The following is a 13,893-nucleotide window of genomic DNA, read 5'->3' as shown; positions in this document are numbered from 1 at the left end:
CTGATCTAGACTTGTTCTTGATGCTACTGAGGCTGGAGTTGAACTTGATGGAAGAACTTCCCAGTTGCTGCTATAGACACAGAAGATGACATCCAAACAAGACTGAGCTTTAAAAAGGGCTCTGCTGACTGGCATGAGCTTCCATGCTGTGCGTTCTCGGTTTCAGAAGCAACTATTTCAAGCTGGGCTGCCAGGTCATCCACACGAGTGTAATACAATGCACAGATTTATTTACTTTGTACATTTATGGCACTGGTTTATCTCTTTTTGTCATGAACAGTGTAGCCTTAAAACACTGAAACTGGAAATTTCATTTGTAGCCTGTGTATGGCTGTTAACTGAAGTGAGGTTTGACAGATCCTTTGCTTTTGTTGATCAGCATTTAACTGCACTAATAAAACAGCCTGAAATAGTGATGCTTTGAATTGGTCCCAGACGACTAGTCAGCTACTATTTTTGAATTACTGGTCAAATACTAAAAATGAATAAAATCATACAAAGCCTAGTTCATAGCACTTTTTCTGAAATAGGCTACAGTGTGGCTATGTCACAGGGAGGGAATGAGGGAAGCAGGAAAAATTAGATCAGAGTTTGAAAATGCCCCCAGGGCATCCAGCATGAGGCCAGCCTTTGTGAAAGGTGTGACACAAGGCACCGGGCACTGAGGAAACCAAACCCTTATAAGACAAAAGACGCTCAAATGGGGAATCTCAATTTCCTGTGACCGCTCCTTTCACCTTCCTTGTACCCTCTTCTGGAATACATCATTCATCATGTCCAAAAATAACACAACTTTTTAACTAGGTGGAAATAAAGTTCTAACCAATGTCTCATGGTTATGGTGTGTAATTATAACGGTGTGGTCAAACATACACAGTGTCTGTCTATCCTTTTCTCTGACCAAACACACTCAGGTACAGTTTTCCTCATATCAGACTTGTGAGAGGCCTCACAGTCCTGCAAAACAAAATAACAGGGTACACAGCAAAACCCACAGCTCTGAACGAACACCTATAGTACACATCCATCTGGACCTAAATGCACACTGGAAGAGCTAATACACCCCTGTAGGTATCAATTCAACCTGCAAGCCTTCATTCGTTCAGCAGTGGAGATTTTACTGGGTGTCGAAACCTTGCCTTTGAACTAAGACAATAACAGAACAGACTTTACCTCCGTCTGAGGAATGATTTATTACTCACACAGTCCTAACCCACTGCTGAAATTGATTTGGGAGACAAAATGATAATTATTGCTTAATCTTATATGTGTAAGTTAGTAGTTTGAGTCCCACTGCCTTGACTCCACCAGCAGGATTTACTCAGGAAATGTGGGAGCAGAACAAACCGAAACTGGCTCCTACCTGTTGATCCACCAATAAAAGAGAGACATGGAGTACCCGAGCCTCCCACTGACGTTTTAAATACAGAAAGGGAATGCAAAGAACATCTATAAAATCCTGAGTTTTTTTAGACATTTGAAAACAGATGTGTGGACTTGAAAATGTACTAGATGTCTACGGTATATTTCTATATGTAGGGGAATGACATTGAAATCTATAGATATACTGTATGAACATGATGGGGCAAAGCAAGAAAATATGACATTATAATACTGATATCATGAAAAATTTAATCAGGGTAAAATTCTTTGAGGTTTCATGAGTATTTTTTTTATAATAAATGCAAGTTTTGATTGAAAGCAGCATATTTTAATGTAAAAAAAAACTTTAGTGTTTAAAATTTTTGCCCATCCTTTTGTGTTAAATAACTGCATTTAGTAAATATACAACATACAGATTTATTATATAGATGGGAGTGTTTTATTAGGAACCATGCCACTGGTATTTTTCATATGAACCACATCTGGGACATTGAGTAACATATTTTCCAATATCCTCAAGCGTGAGGAAATCGATGAGTTGTTTTGATAAATTTGGGTACTTTTTGTTTGTGAATGTGTCTATGTAATAAAAAGAAAATCACACATTGGCTTAAAGATATAAAGTTTATCTTTTCATGTTGAAAAACTTGCATTTTTCAGACGAAATACATCACAGATCTCATCTCATCCTTCTACAGGGTCGCAGGCAAGCTGGAGCCTATCCCAGCTGACTACGGGCGAAAGGCGGGGTACACCCTGGACAAGTCGCCAGGTCATCACAGGGCTGACACATAGACACAGACAACCATTCACACTCACATTCACACCTACGGTCAATTTAGAGTCACCAGTTAACCTAACCTGCATGTCTTTGGACTGTGGGGGAAACTGGAGCACCCGGAGGAAACCCACGTGGACACGGGGAGAACATGCAAACTCCACACAGAAAGGCCCTCGCCGGCCCCGGGGCTCGAACCCAGGACCTTCTTGCTGTGAGGCGACAGCGCTAACCACTACACCACCGTGCCGCCCCCATCACAGATCTAAGTGACATATTTAAATAATATTGGCTGGTGTTGAGTGGTCTATCAGATATATTCTATTCAGCTAGCATGATACTTAGGTTAACTGGTGACTCTAAATTGACCGTAGGTGTGAGTGTGAATGGTTGTCTGTGTCTATGTGTCGGCCCTGTGATGACCTGGCGACTTGTCCAGGGTGTACCCCGCCTTTCGCCCGTAGTCAGCTGGGATAGGCTCCAGCTTGCCTGCGACCCTGTAAAACAGGATAAAGTGGCTAGAGATAATGAGACGAGATGAACTTGCGATTTTTTTTGTGTGGATGTGTCCATAATATAAAGAACATTACACAGTGGTGCAAAGATATTAAGTTTATCTTCTTGTGTTGAAAATATTTTCGCTCATTCACTTCACTCACTCGTGAATATATTCACCACTTAAAGATAAACTTCATATCTTTGCACAACTGTGTAATATCCTCTCTCTTTCTCTCTCTGTACACACACACACACACACACACACACACACACACACACATATACAGTGGTGCTTGAAAGTTTGTGAACCCTTTAGAATTTTCTATATTTCTACATAAATATGACCTAAAACATCATCAGATTTTCACACAAGCCCTAAAAGTAGATAAAGAGAACCCAGTTAAACAAATGACACAAAAAATATTATACTTGGTCATTTATTTATTGAGGAAAATGATCCAATATTACATATCTGTGAGTGGCAAAAGTATGTGAACCTTTGCTTTCAGTATCTGGTGTGACCCCCTTGTGCAGCAATAACTGCAACTAAACGTTTCCGGTAACTGTTGATCAGTCCTGCACACCGGCTTGGAGGAATTTTAGCCCATTCCTCCGTACAGAACAGATTCAACTCTGGGATGTTGGTGGGATGTTGGTCAGGACTTTGACTTGGCCATTCCAAAACATTAACTTTATTCTTCTTTAACCATTCTTTGGTAGAGCGACTTGTGTGCTTAGGGTTGTCTTGCTGCATGACCCACCTTCTCTTGAGATTCAGGTCATGGACAGATGTCCTGACATTTTCCTTTAGAATTCACTGGTATAATTCAGAATTCATTGTTCCATCAATGATGGCAAGCTGTCCTGGCCCAGATGCAGCAAAACAGGCCCAAACCATGATACTGCTACCACCATGTTTCACAGATGGGATAAGGTTCTTATACTGGAATGCAGTGTTTTCCTTTTTCCAAACATTTCTCATTTAAACCAAAAAGTTCTATTTTGGTCTCATCTGTCCACAAACATTTTTCCAATAGCTTCCTGGCTTGTCCACGTGATCTTTAGCAAACTGCAGACGAGCAGCAATGTTCTTTTTGGAGAGCAGTGGCTTTTGTCCTTGCAACCCTGCCATGCACACCATTGTTGTTCAGTGTTCTCCTGATGGTGGACTCATGAACATTAACATTAGCCAATGTGAGAGAGGCCTTCAGTTGCTTAGAAGTTACCCTGGGGTCTTTTGTGACCTCGCCGACTATTCCACGTCTTGCTCTTGGAGTGATCTTTGTTGGTCGACCACTCCTGGGGAGGGTAACAATGGTCTTGAATTTCCTCCATTTGTACACAATCTGCCTGACTGTGGATTGGTGGAGTCCAAACTCTTTAGAGATGGTTTGGTAACCTTTTCCAGCCTGATGAGCATCAACAATGCTTTTTCTGAGGTCCTCAGAAATCTCCTTTGTTCGTGCCATGATACACTTCCACAAACATGTGTTGTGAAGATCAGACTTTAATAGATCCCTGTTCTTTAAATAAAACAGGGTGCCCACTTACACCTGATTGTCATCCCACTGATTGAAAACACATGACTCTAATTTCACCTTCAAATGAACTGCTAATCCTTGAGGTTCATATACTTTTGCCACTCACAGATATGTAATATTGGATCATTTTCCTCAATAAATAAATGATCAAGTATAATATTTTTGTCTCATTTGTTTAACTGAGTTCTCTTTATCTAAAATTCTAAAGGGTTTACAAACTTTCAAGCACCACTGTGTGTGTGTGTGTGTGTGTGTATATATATATATATATATATATATATATATATATATATATATATATGAGAGAGAGAGATACAGTCCTGTGGAAAAGTCTTCAAAAATGTAAATATGCCTTCAAAAGTAATGAAATTAAATGTTTCTACATTAAAAAAATACTATAAAGAGCAGTAAACAGGAATATATGAAACAACGTTTATATTTCGTGTGACAAAATTTTGTCTCATGTACAGTGAGTGCAGTTTTATAAGGATATGAGCTGTAGGTTTTACTGAGCATCTTGCAGAACCAGCCACAGTTCTTCTGGACACTTTGTCATATTTGCTTCTTATTTTTGCAGGAAAACCCAGCAGCCTTCATTATGTTTTTTGTCTGAAAAGTGTCCCTTATGTAATATACTACTTTCTTTACTGTGACATACAAACTTTTTTTTTTCCTATAACATTTAATTTTATGCTGGAAAACTAATGTTTGGAACTCTAAAATGTTTCTGTCCTGACTCGAAAATGTAGAACTCCATCCATCCATTAGTTTATCCTGTACAGGGTTGTAGGCAAGCTGGAGCATATCCCAGCTGATATGGGCAAGAGGCGGGGTACACCCTGGGCAAATTGCCAGATCATCACAGGGCTGACACACAGACACAAACAACCATTCACACCTACGGTCAATTTAGAGCCACCAATTAGCCTAACCTGCATGTCTTTGGCCTGTGGGGGAAACCGGAGCACCCAGAGGAAACCCACACACACACAGGGAGAAAACGCAAACTCCACACAGAAAGGCCCTTGTCAGCCACTGGGCTCAAACCCAGGACCTTCTTGCTGTGAGGCGACAGTGTTAACCACTACACAACCATAATATAGAAGTCATCAAATAAAAATCTATAACAAAGTTTGTACTAAAAAAATAAAATAGAGTGCCTAAGAATTTTGCATAGTACTGAATATATAATAAAAGATAATAAACTATAAGGACACTTGGGTAGCATGCTGACCTCTGCAAAGCCACATATTATCAACATCAGCATCAAATCACTTGAACCTAGGATAATACTAAGGCTGGACACCAAATTTCATCAGAATCCATTCACTACTTTTTGAGTTACATTGAGAACAGACAAAAAAAAAAATCCTGGATCCGCATACATATCAAGATTTGCATCAAAATCTAATAATTGTTCCTTGGCCCATGGTAGTGCTGCACGATATCAGAAAAATATGCGATATTCGATAACATGACTGAATATCTCGATATCGATATGTATCACGATAATTAAATATATAATGTTTTTCTTACCTCTACTCGCCGTTCTGCCCTGTATCTAGCATTTAAAAAAAACACCCAATGCATCGCTTCCATTCCAACATTATTTTTTATTGGAAAAACATGGCTACACCTGCAATGGTGTCCATCAATCATCTTTAAATCTCTTAATTTTTGTGAGCGCAGCAGAAAATGTCTTAAGTTGAAGTAAACAAAAAACTGAAAACTACATTACATTAACATAAAGCATTCAAAATGGCAATTTCAGCGGCTCCCGGGAGATGAAGGTGAGCGACACAGATTCACCATAAACTCAAACACAATCTGTTAATAACACATGCGGGTGAGAGAGCAGTGGTGTGTGTGTGTGTGTGTGTGTGTGTGTGTGTGTGTGTGTGTGTGTGAGAGAGAGAGAGAGAGAGAGAGAGAGAGCGGTAGCATGTGTGAGTGAGCGAGCGGTAGTGTGTGTGTGTGTGAGAGAGAGAGAGAGAGAGAGAGAGAGAGAGAGAGAGAGAGAGCGGTAGTGTGTGTGAGTGAGTGAGCGAGCGGTAGTGTGTGTGTGAGAGAGAGAGTGAGAGGGGTAGTGTGTGTGAGTGAGCGAGCGGTAGTGTGTGAGAGTGAGAGGTAGTGTGTGTGTGTGAGAGAGAGAGCACGGTTTTATGTTTTTATGCTTCTGTACAGCAGTGTTTGTCCCAGTGAGCCGCCCCACCACTGTTTTACAGGTACATGTCTTGCAAAGTACCTGAGTTTGCAGTACATCACCCCTCCTGAATCCAAAGTACTTCCAAATAGCAGACGTGCATTTTTTTTTTTTGGAAACCAGTTCCTCCTCACACAAGTTTGTCTCACCACACTTGCTCCCGCCTTCCGCCATCACCACGAGGCTTTTACTTGTTTTGCAATAGGGGGCGGAGTTATCCCGCGGCGCTTGTTGACATTCAAATGTGATTGGACGGCACAGAAAAATGTGCCTTTTATCGAAATTTAAGTAATTTTTGCGGTATGTGTATCGCAAACTATGATATCGCGATATTGATACTTTTTCGATATATTGTGCAGCCCTAGCCCATGGCTTACTTTTCCTCAAAATTTCATCAAAATCTGTTCATGATTTTTTGAGTTACGTTGGGAACAGACAGACAAACAAACAAACGGAGGTGAAAACATTACCTCCTCCAACACAGTTGGCAGAAGTAATAACTAACTATTGAGGTATTTCACCCACGTGACCAAGTCACGTGACACAGCCATTTTGGACGGCACGCTTAAGTCCTTCAGTGCAAGGTGGTATGAGATGGTGGAGACCTTTGCACATTTTAACAAGAAAGTAAGCTGTGATTCGTGTTAAATTGGATCTGTCTTTTATCACAAACATACCCAGCCTTGGTATGGAGCCCTGTTTATTTATTTCTGTGTCCCGTTTCTTTCTAGCCTCTGTTATTGCGTTTTATGTCTGATGTCTGCTACATGCAACCCTAGACAAATTAACACTGCCTTGTTTCACTGCTCAGATGGGTTAACAAACACTGACCCATTTACTTTTTGCTATATATTTTATCAAAATTGCGTTAACTGATAAACTAACCTGAAATGATCACTGCAAAGTCTGGAGTACTCTGTTGGCTCCCAATCCTGTCTCTTCACAGCTGCAATCCATTTGGCCCTCTTGTCTGGGTCAGTAGGAAACCGGTAGTGATGTGTCGGTCGCGAACGATCCGGTTCAAAGAGCCGGCTCTTTGAAGTGAACGACGGGAGCCGGCTCTTCGGTGGAAGCCGAGTTGGGGAGCCGAATTAGTTTTTTTGTCCTTAGGTGCCTCAGAGATAGCCTGGGAAATCCCATGCTGCTTTGCACAATCGTTCCAATCTGAAAAGACAGCATGGAAACTATGGTCTAAAGGCTCGCCTGAGTTAGGGAGCCAATCAGAGAGTGGGGAGGGGTGGAAAGACGGTGACGCATAGTACTCGACAAACGGAAGCTTGTAGTTTATTTGGGACTGTTTATGGATCACATTTAACATGGCAGCGAGTGATACGAACCAAACTTTCGATCAAGCTTTAGACACTGTTCTGAATAGTTTAGAGCGAAAGTTTGTTTTAAAAAAAGAACAGCGTTTGGCGTTTCAGTCTTTCTTCGCCTCTTCGTCTTCTTCGTCGCTCTAACTACGTCACCGGGTACAACTGCCATGATTGGCCATGGGCTACGTATACGCCAAATGATAGACATACGCAACGTCCAATAAACGGCCGTTGACAATCGTAAACCACACCTCCCCTACGAGAAATTCAATAGGCGGATTCCAGACCATATTTCACTTGTGATATGGTCTGGTGTTAACCAGACTACCTCAGAGAGAGAGAGACTTTCACAAAAAAAGTTGCTGTCCGATTGCGTCTTTGTGTTGTCTATTACCATTCAAAGGAAAAAAGTAGCATGGTGTACGCCTACTTTTTTTGGTTGGGGGGGTTGATGTCATTCACAGCTGCGAAAATACGAAAATTGGTGTAATGCTTAAAGCTGTGGAGCGCAGGGGAGAGGAGTCTGTGAGGCACCTGAGGAGGGGAAAATCAGCTGTGTATTTTATATTGGTAATATAACACAGTTTTGCATTATGTTTGTGAGAAAATAATTTATTAATTGGTAAGTAAGTTTTATTTCTATAGCTAGAACATTGTTACACTGCTATACTTTACAAAGCTTTACAATGGCTACAAAAACTAAAAAATAAAATGGAAAACATCCTATTGATAAAATATAAATAATAATTTTATTAATTAATTAGTTAATTGCAGCAATTAAATCAAAAATAAAATCTCAGGAGCCGTTTGGGAGCCGAAAGAGCCGGCTCCTTATAGTAAGAAGAGCCAAAAGAGCCGGCTCCCGAAAAAGAGCCGAAATTCCCATCACTAGAAACCGGTAAAAGGAGCGTCCTGCACGCTGTCCCTGTCTGTTGTGGCAGCCCACAGCACAACAAGCAAACACCATGGTTATTTATAGAGTGCTTACTGACAAATTAATCTATTCTAGGTGTCTGTAACACGTTTTTTTTTCAAGCTGGTTCTACCTCTCTGTCTGCAGCATTAGTATGTAGCTTGACGTTCAAAATGGCGGACACCGGGGCGTCACGTGACCCTGTGACGTCAGGTGAAATACCTCAATTCAACTCAGTGTTTTACTTAAAAAAAACTGTTTTACTGGCAATGTCTACCATGTCTACTAAAAGTATCATGATATGATAGTTCTGTCAAAAAGAAATCAGCAGTATCAGAGCTCACTGCAACCAGTAACTGAGTGGATATTGAAATCTAGAGCAGCACCTACAATTATTGACAGTCCATAATTATCAACACTTTTTCAGATTTACCAATAAAAAACTATTTTACAAAGGTGAGTTTCAGTTACAACAGTTATTACTGGTTAATTAATCAACCAGAAGGCCCCCCCACCCTTTGATCTTGTCGTCTGATGACACAGCTCGTTACCTGAGATGGAATTTTTTTCTAGCACGATCAGCAATCTGAGGAAAACCCAGACATTATCATCGCAGGTAAGCATGGTGGAAAGATTATGGACATGTTTTTACTTATCAAATTCACCGATATTTCATGATATCTTTGTTGAAACCTACTTGTTTCTTACTCTTTCATTTGATAGTCGGCATTTTGTATCTAAACGCGCATTTGAGAAGTCACGTGATGTTTCGATAATAGTGATCACTTTCACCGGTGTCCACCATTATCAACACCCTGTGGAATTAAGTGACATTTGCGACTGTTATGGATTGATCTTTGTGTAATATTGTTGAAGTAGATTAAGTACTTTAAAAAAATAAAAGTGCTGTGATTTATGATAATTTTTTTTCTGATTCATAACAGAATGGAATGCTTATAGAGTATTTGGAATCCTATTGCAATGAATAGAATTAGACCAGAATTAAATTCCTAGCATATAAAAAATTACACGATTGAAATATTCAGATTTTTCTATTCCATTCAGAAAATATTTTTTGCAGTTTGATGTAAATATCTACCACATATTACAATATCAGTAAACATTTTATATTTTGATTCAAAGATCAAATTAACAAAATGTGATCTACGAAAATACTTAGCAAGTGGGTAGAAAGTGGAACAAAAAGATTTTCTGACACAGCTTAAACATTGTCAGTTCATTTGTTTATAAACATTAGAATTACGTCCTCATTTACATAAGCACCAACATCGATATATTTATATAAAACATATTCTGTACTAAATATAAGTCTATGCAAAACAAATGTTAAATAAAAACTATGTTTTGTTAACTTAATACCATATACCGGTTATTATTATTTTTTTAAATAAATAATCATCTGGACGTCAATAATTGTGGAACGGTGTCGATAACTGTGGACAAAGGTGTCGATAATTGTGGAACGGTGTCATATGATCTGATACGCTAAGCAATCGGGAATCAACTAATTTTTTTTTACAGTGGAAGTTTGAGTAACTATTCATGCACAATTTACATATTGAAAGTCTTTTCTACTTTTGCAATGGCCAAAAGATCGCTTAGGTGTCGATAACTCTAGTTTTGTACAGGTTGTCTTTTTCTCCTCTTTTTCTTTGTAAAATTATATATATATATATATATATATATATATATATATATATATATATATATACACACACACACTACCGTTCAAAAGTTTGGGGTCTTTTTGAAAGAAAAGCACTGTTCTTTCCAATGAAGATCACTTTAAACTAATCAGAAATACACTCTATACATTGCTAATGTGGTAAATGACTATTCTAGCTGCAAATGTCTGGTTTTTGGTGCAATATCTACATAGGTGTATAGACCCTTTTCAGTCACGTGACCTTTGTAAACGCGACCGCCATTTTGGACATATAGTGGACTTCGGCTCGAATCAGTTTGAATGCGAGGAAGGCGACAAACGAAAAACATAAAAGAAAAAGGAGCGAGATGCAGAAAACACCTTCACTATCCAGCGACGTAGGGCATTTACAGGGCGAGCAGAGGGAGAGATATTTGCAAAAATTGAGGTTAGCAGGCTTAGAGAATGACGTTTACCTGCTTCCACCAGGATTGTTCACTGACGTACGGAAATACACGAAGCCCTCGTCTTTACCTGACTTCGGCCCACATGATCTGTATACCTATGTCGTTAAAAACCCATCGCCATACACATACACGCCAACGTCCGAGGTTCCGGAGTGCGCTCCAGCTTGCTCCAGGAGTGCTCCGGCCGAGGTTCCCCTCAAATTAAGCAGCGCGCGCCGGCTTGCTCCAGGAGTGCTCCGGCCGAGGTTCCGGAGCGCGCTCCGGCTTGCTCCGGAGCAAGCCGGAGCGCGCTGCTTAATTTGAGGGCAACCTCGGCCGGAGTGTGCTCCGGAACCTCGGCCGGAGCACTCCTGGAGCAAGCCGGCGCGCGCTGCTTAATTTGAGGGGAACCTCGGCCGGAGCACTCCTGGAGCAAGCCGGAGCGTGCTGCTTAATTTGAGGGCAACCTCAGCCGGAGTGTGCTCCGGAACCTCGGCCGGAGCACTCCTGGAGCAAGCCGGCGCGCGCTGCTTAATTTGAGGGGAACCTCGGCCGGAGCACTCCTGGAGCAAGCCGGAGCGTGCTGCTTAATTTGAGGGCAACCTCGGCCGGAGTGTGCTCCGGAACCTCGGCCGGAGCACTCCGGGAGCAAGCCGGCGCGCGCTGCTTAATTTGAGGGGAACCTCGGCCGGAGCACTCCGGGAGCAAGCCGGCGCGCGCTGCTTAATTTGAGGGGAACCTCGGCCGGAGCACTCTGGGAGCAAGCCAGCGCGCGCTGCTTAATTTGAGGGAGAGCAAGCCGGAGCGCGCTCCGGAACCTCGGACGTCGGCTCCGGCAGCTATTTATACTGGATCCGGTGTAAATAGCTGCCGGATCATAATTACAGTAAACTAGTAAATACAGTAAAGGAAAAACTTGAGACTGAAAGGTTTTAACAGTCATCCAAATGACTGAACGTAAACATTGCTACAGTAACATACCAGCTACTTGTTGACATTAGCTAGTCAACAATAGCTACTACAGAAGAACAAAGAGGTTACAATGGGTTATTTTAGCCTATTTGGTTACACACTCGCCGCCACAGAATGTTAACAGCAATGTAATGCCTTTTCTGGCTAATTTTATTCGTCTTACCTCCAACAAAGTGGTCACTACACAAGCGTTGGTATGCCGAGGGCTGCCAATCTGTTAATGGCCGCTATCCATCTTCTCCGTCGGGATCCGATAAAATGATAAACCTTGCCTTGTTTGTTGATGGTTACTACATCCAGGTGCACAACAATATAGTGGCATGATGGAAATCTTGCTGAAAGTAAAAACTTTCTTTGCTGCCGTTCCTCAATGTTGGCTGTGGTAAACTACTGGTAGTACACGTCCAAAATGGCGGCCGCGTTTGTCGTGACGTCACGTGAAAAGGGTCCATAGAGGCCCATTTCCAGCAACTATCACTCCAGTGTTCTAATGGTACAATGTGTTTGCTCATTGCCTCAGAAGGCTAATGGATGATTAGAAAACCCTTGTACAATCATGTTAGCACAGCTGAAAACAGTTGAGCTCTTTAGAGAAGCTATAAAACTGACCTTCCTTTGAGCAGATTGAGTTTCTGGAGCATCACATTTGTGGGGTCGATTAAATGCTCAAAATGGCCAGAAAAATGTCTTGACTTTCTATTCATTTTACAACTTATGGTGGTAAATAAAAGTGTGACTTTTCATGGAAAACACAAAATTGTCTGAGTGACCCCAAACTTTTGAATGGTAGTGTATATATGTGTGTGTGTGTGTGTGTAACAAATATAATCTAAAGTTTTTCTTAACAATTTGGCTCCAACGTTTCATTGGTGATTTCTTAGCAAAACTTGTGCTAGGGATTATGAAGATTGATTGATTGACTCAAGTATCATAATCTGAATCAAATCAAAATCGCTGACTGATGCCCTGGTTGTTCCTATTAGTCCCTCGAGCAAGACCCTTAACCCTTTGATAAAAGTGTCACCTTGTGTAAAAGCCTGTGGTAAATTATTAAAAGCAAATGTTGTGTGAAATAGTTGTGGACCCAGAACAGTAAACAAACACATGTAGTTCACTTGATTTTATAAAGAGAATGCCTCCTTTTCAACAGACTGTAGGCTCCTTCGAGCTAAACAACTAAACACACTACTAGTTTAGAAGTGTTTACTTGGCCACTAACAGAAACAAATACGTGTGGCTTCTTCCAGTGAATAAAAGAAATACAGAGGCGCCACGTACTCGGATTTAATCTGGCGACAACACAACACCCTTAGCACTACTGCTGCTCGATATCATTCCAGAGGAAAACTAGCTAGCGGTTTTTAATGTTCTAAATATTTCTTTCCACTGTTGTTAAAAACAAAAAGATTTCGTTATAAGTGAAGCACAACCAGTCTCGAGTCAAAGTAAAATCTGCCTTGATGAATCGTTTTGTTTCTTTGTTTTGTTTTATTTAATTTCCCCCCCCCTAAGTCTTCAGATCCAGGCGGAAGTTGGGAAAATGATGAGGGTCAGTTAATGACGAACAGGGCGTAGTCTGAGTCGGTGAGTGACCATAAGGCGGGAGTGAGTAGTCTGGAAATGGAAATTGGACAGGACCCCGCACACGTTGCTTCAAAGCAGCGCCGTTTCCATGCATGAGTGTGAGTGATGTGAGGAAGCAAATAGTCATTGCCTACCGCAATAGTGCCGAAACGGAGAAGACATGGACGACGCAGCTCGCATGTGATTATACGAGCTGGTGAAGAATTGCAAATCGATTGTAATCCGTCCCCGAGATCCTCGTTATTCCGCACAACTGCTTATTTGTGTTCATCCCCACCACAACCTGCACTTGGCTGAAAGAGGGAACATCTGAGGTGAATTCCCGATCTCGCGGTTCTACATCGCCATCAGGCTCGGCGGGCGCATGCGCAATGCAAGCGAAATTCCGTAAGCCTGACCAGGGACTTCCCATAGTGGGAGGAAGGAAGAAGGAGTTTGAAGCAAAAACGCGGGTGTCTGAATGCACATTATTCCCTGATTTATCTTAGCCCACAGTATTCATCAGCGGTTAACAGGACGACTGGATCCCATCATGGTGTCTCTGTAACTGTGTTCTATGCAGTGTGATGTTGACTGTCATGTTCTTCTTAATA

General features: G+C 41.3%; 1 protein-coding gene across 3 annotated transcripts in view; it reads right to left on the bottom strand.

The window, feature by feature from the left end:
* The window catches only part of LOC132890578 (fibronectin type-III domain-containing protein 3a-like), a 181,543-nt gene extending 167,890 nt beyond the window's left edge, over nt 1-13,653 (bottom strand). For 2 of the 3 annotated variants that reach the window (XM_060927577.1, XM_060927580.1), the window contains exon 1: nt 13,435-13,653. The gene's annotated coding sequence lies outside the window, so the exon portion shown is untranslated. Of the gene's footprint in view, nt 1-7,288; nt 7,518-8,149; nt 8,359-13,434 lie in introns of those variants that run through there. The other variant, XM_060927579.1, reaches the window with a different exon arrangement.
* Nucleotides 13,654-13,893: the final 240 nt, after the last annotated feature.

This window comes from Neoarius graeffei, chromosome 8 (genome assembly GCF_027579695.1).
Source record: "Neoarius graeffei isolate fNeoGra1 chromosome 8, fNeoGra1.pri, whole genome shotgun sequence".
NCBI classification, from domain to species: Eukaryota; Metazoa; Chordata; class Actinopteri; order Siluriformes; family Ariidae; genus Neoarius; species Neoarius graeffei.
This window is presented reverse-complemented; position numbering and strand designations above follow the sequence as displayed.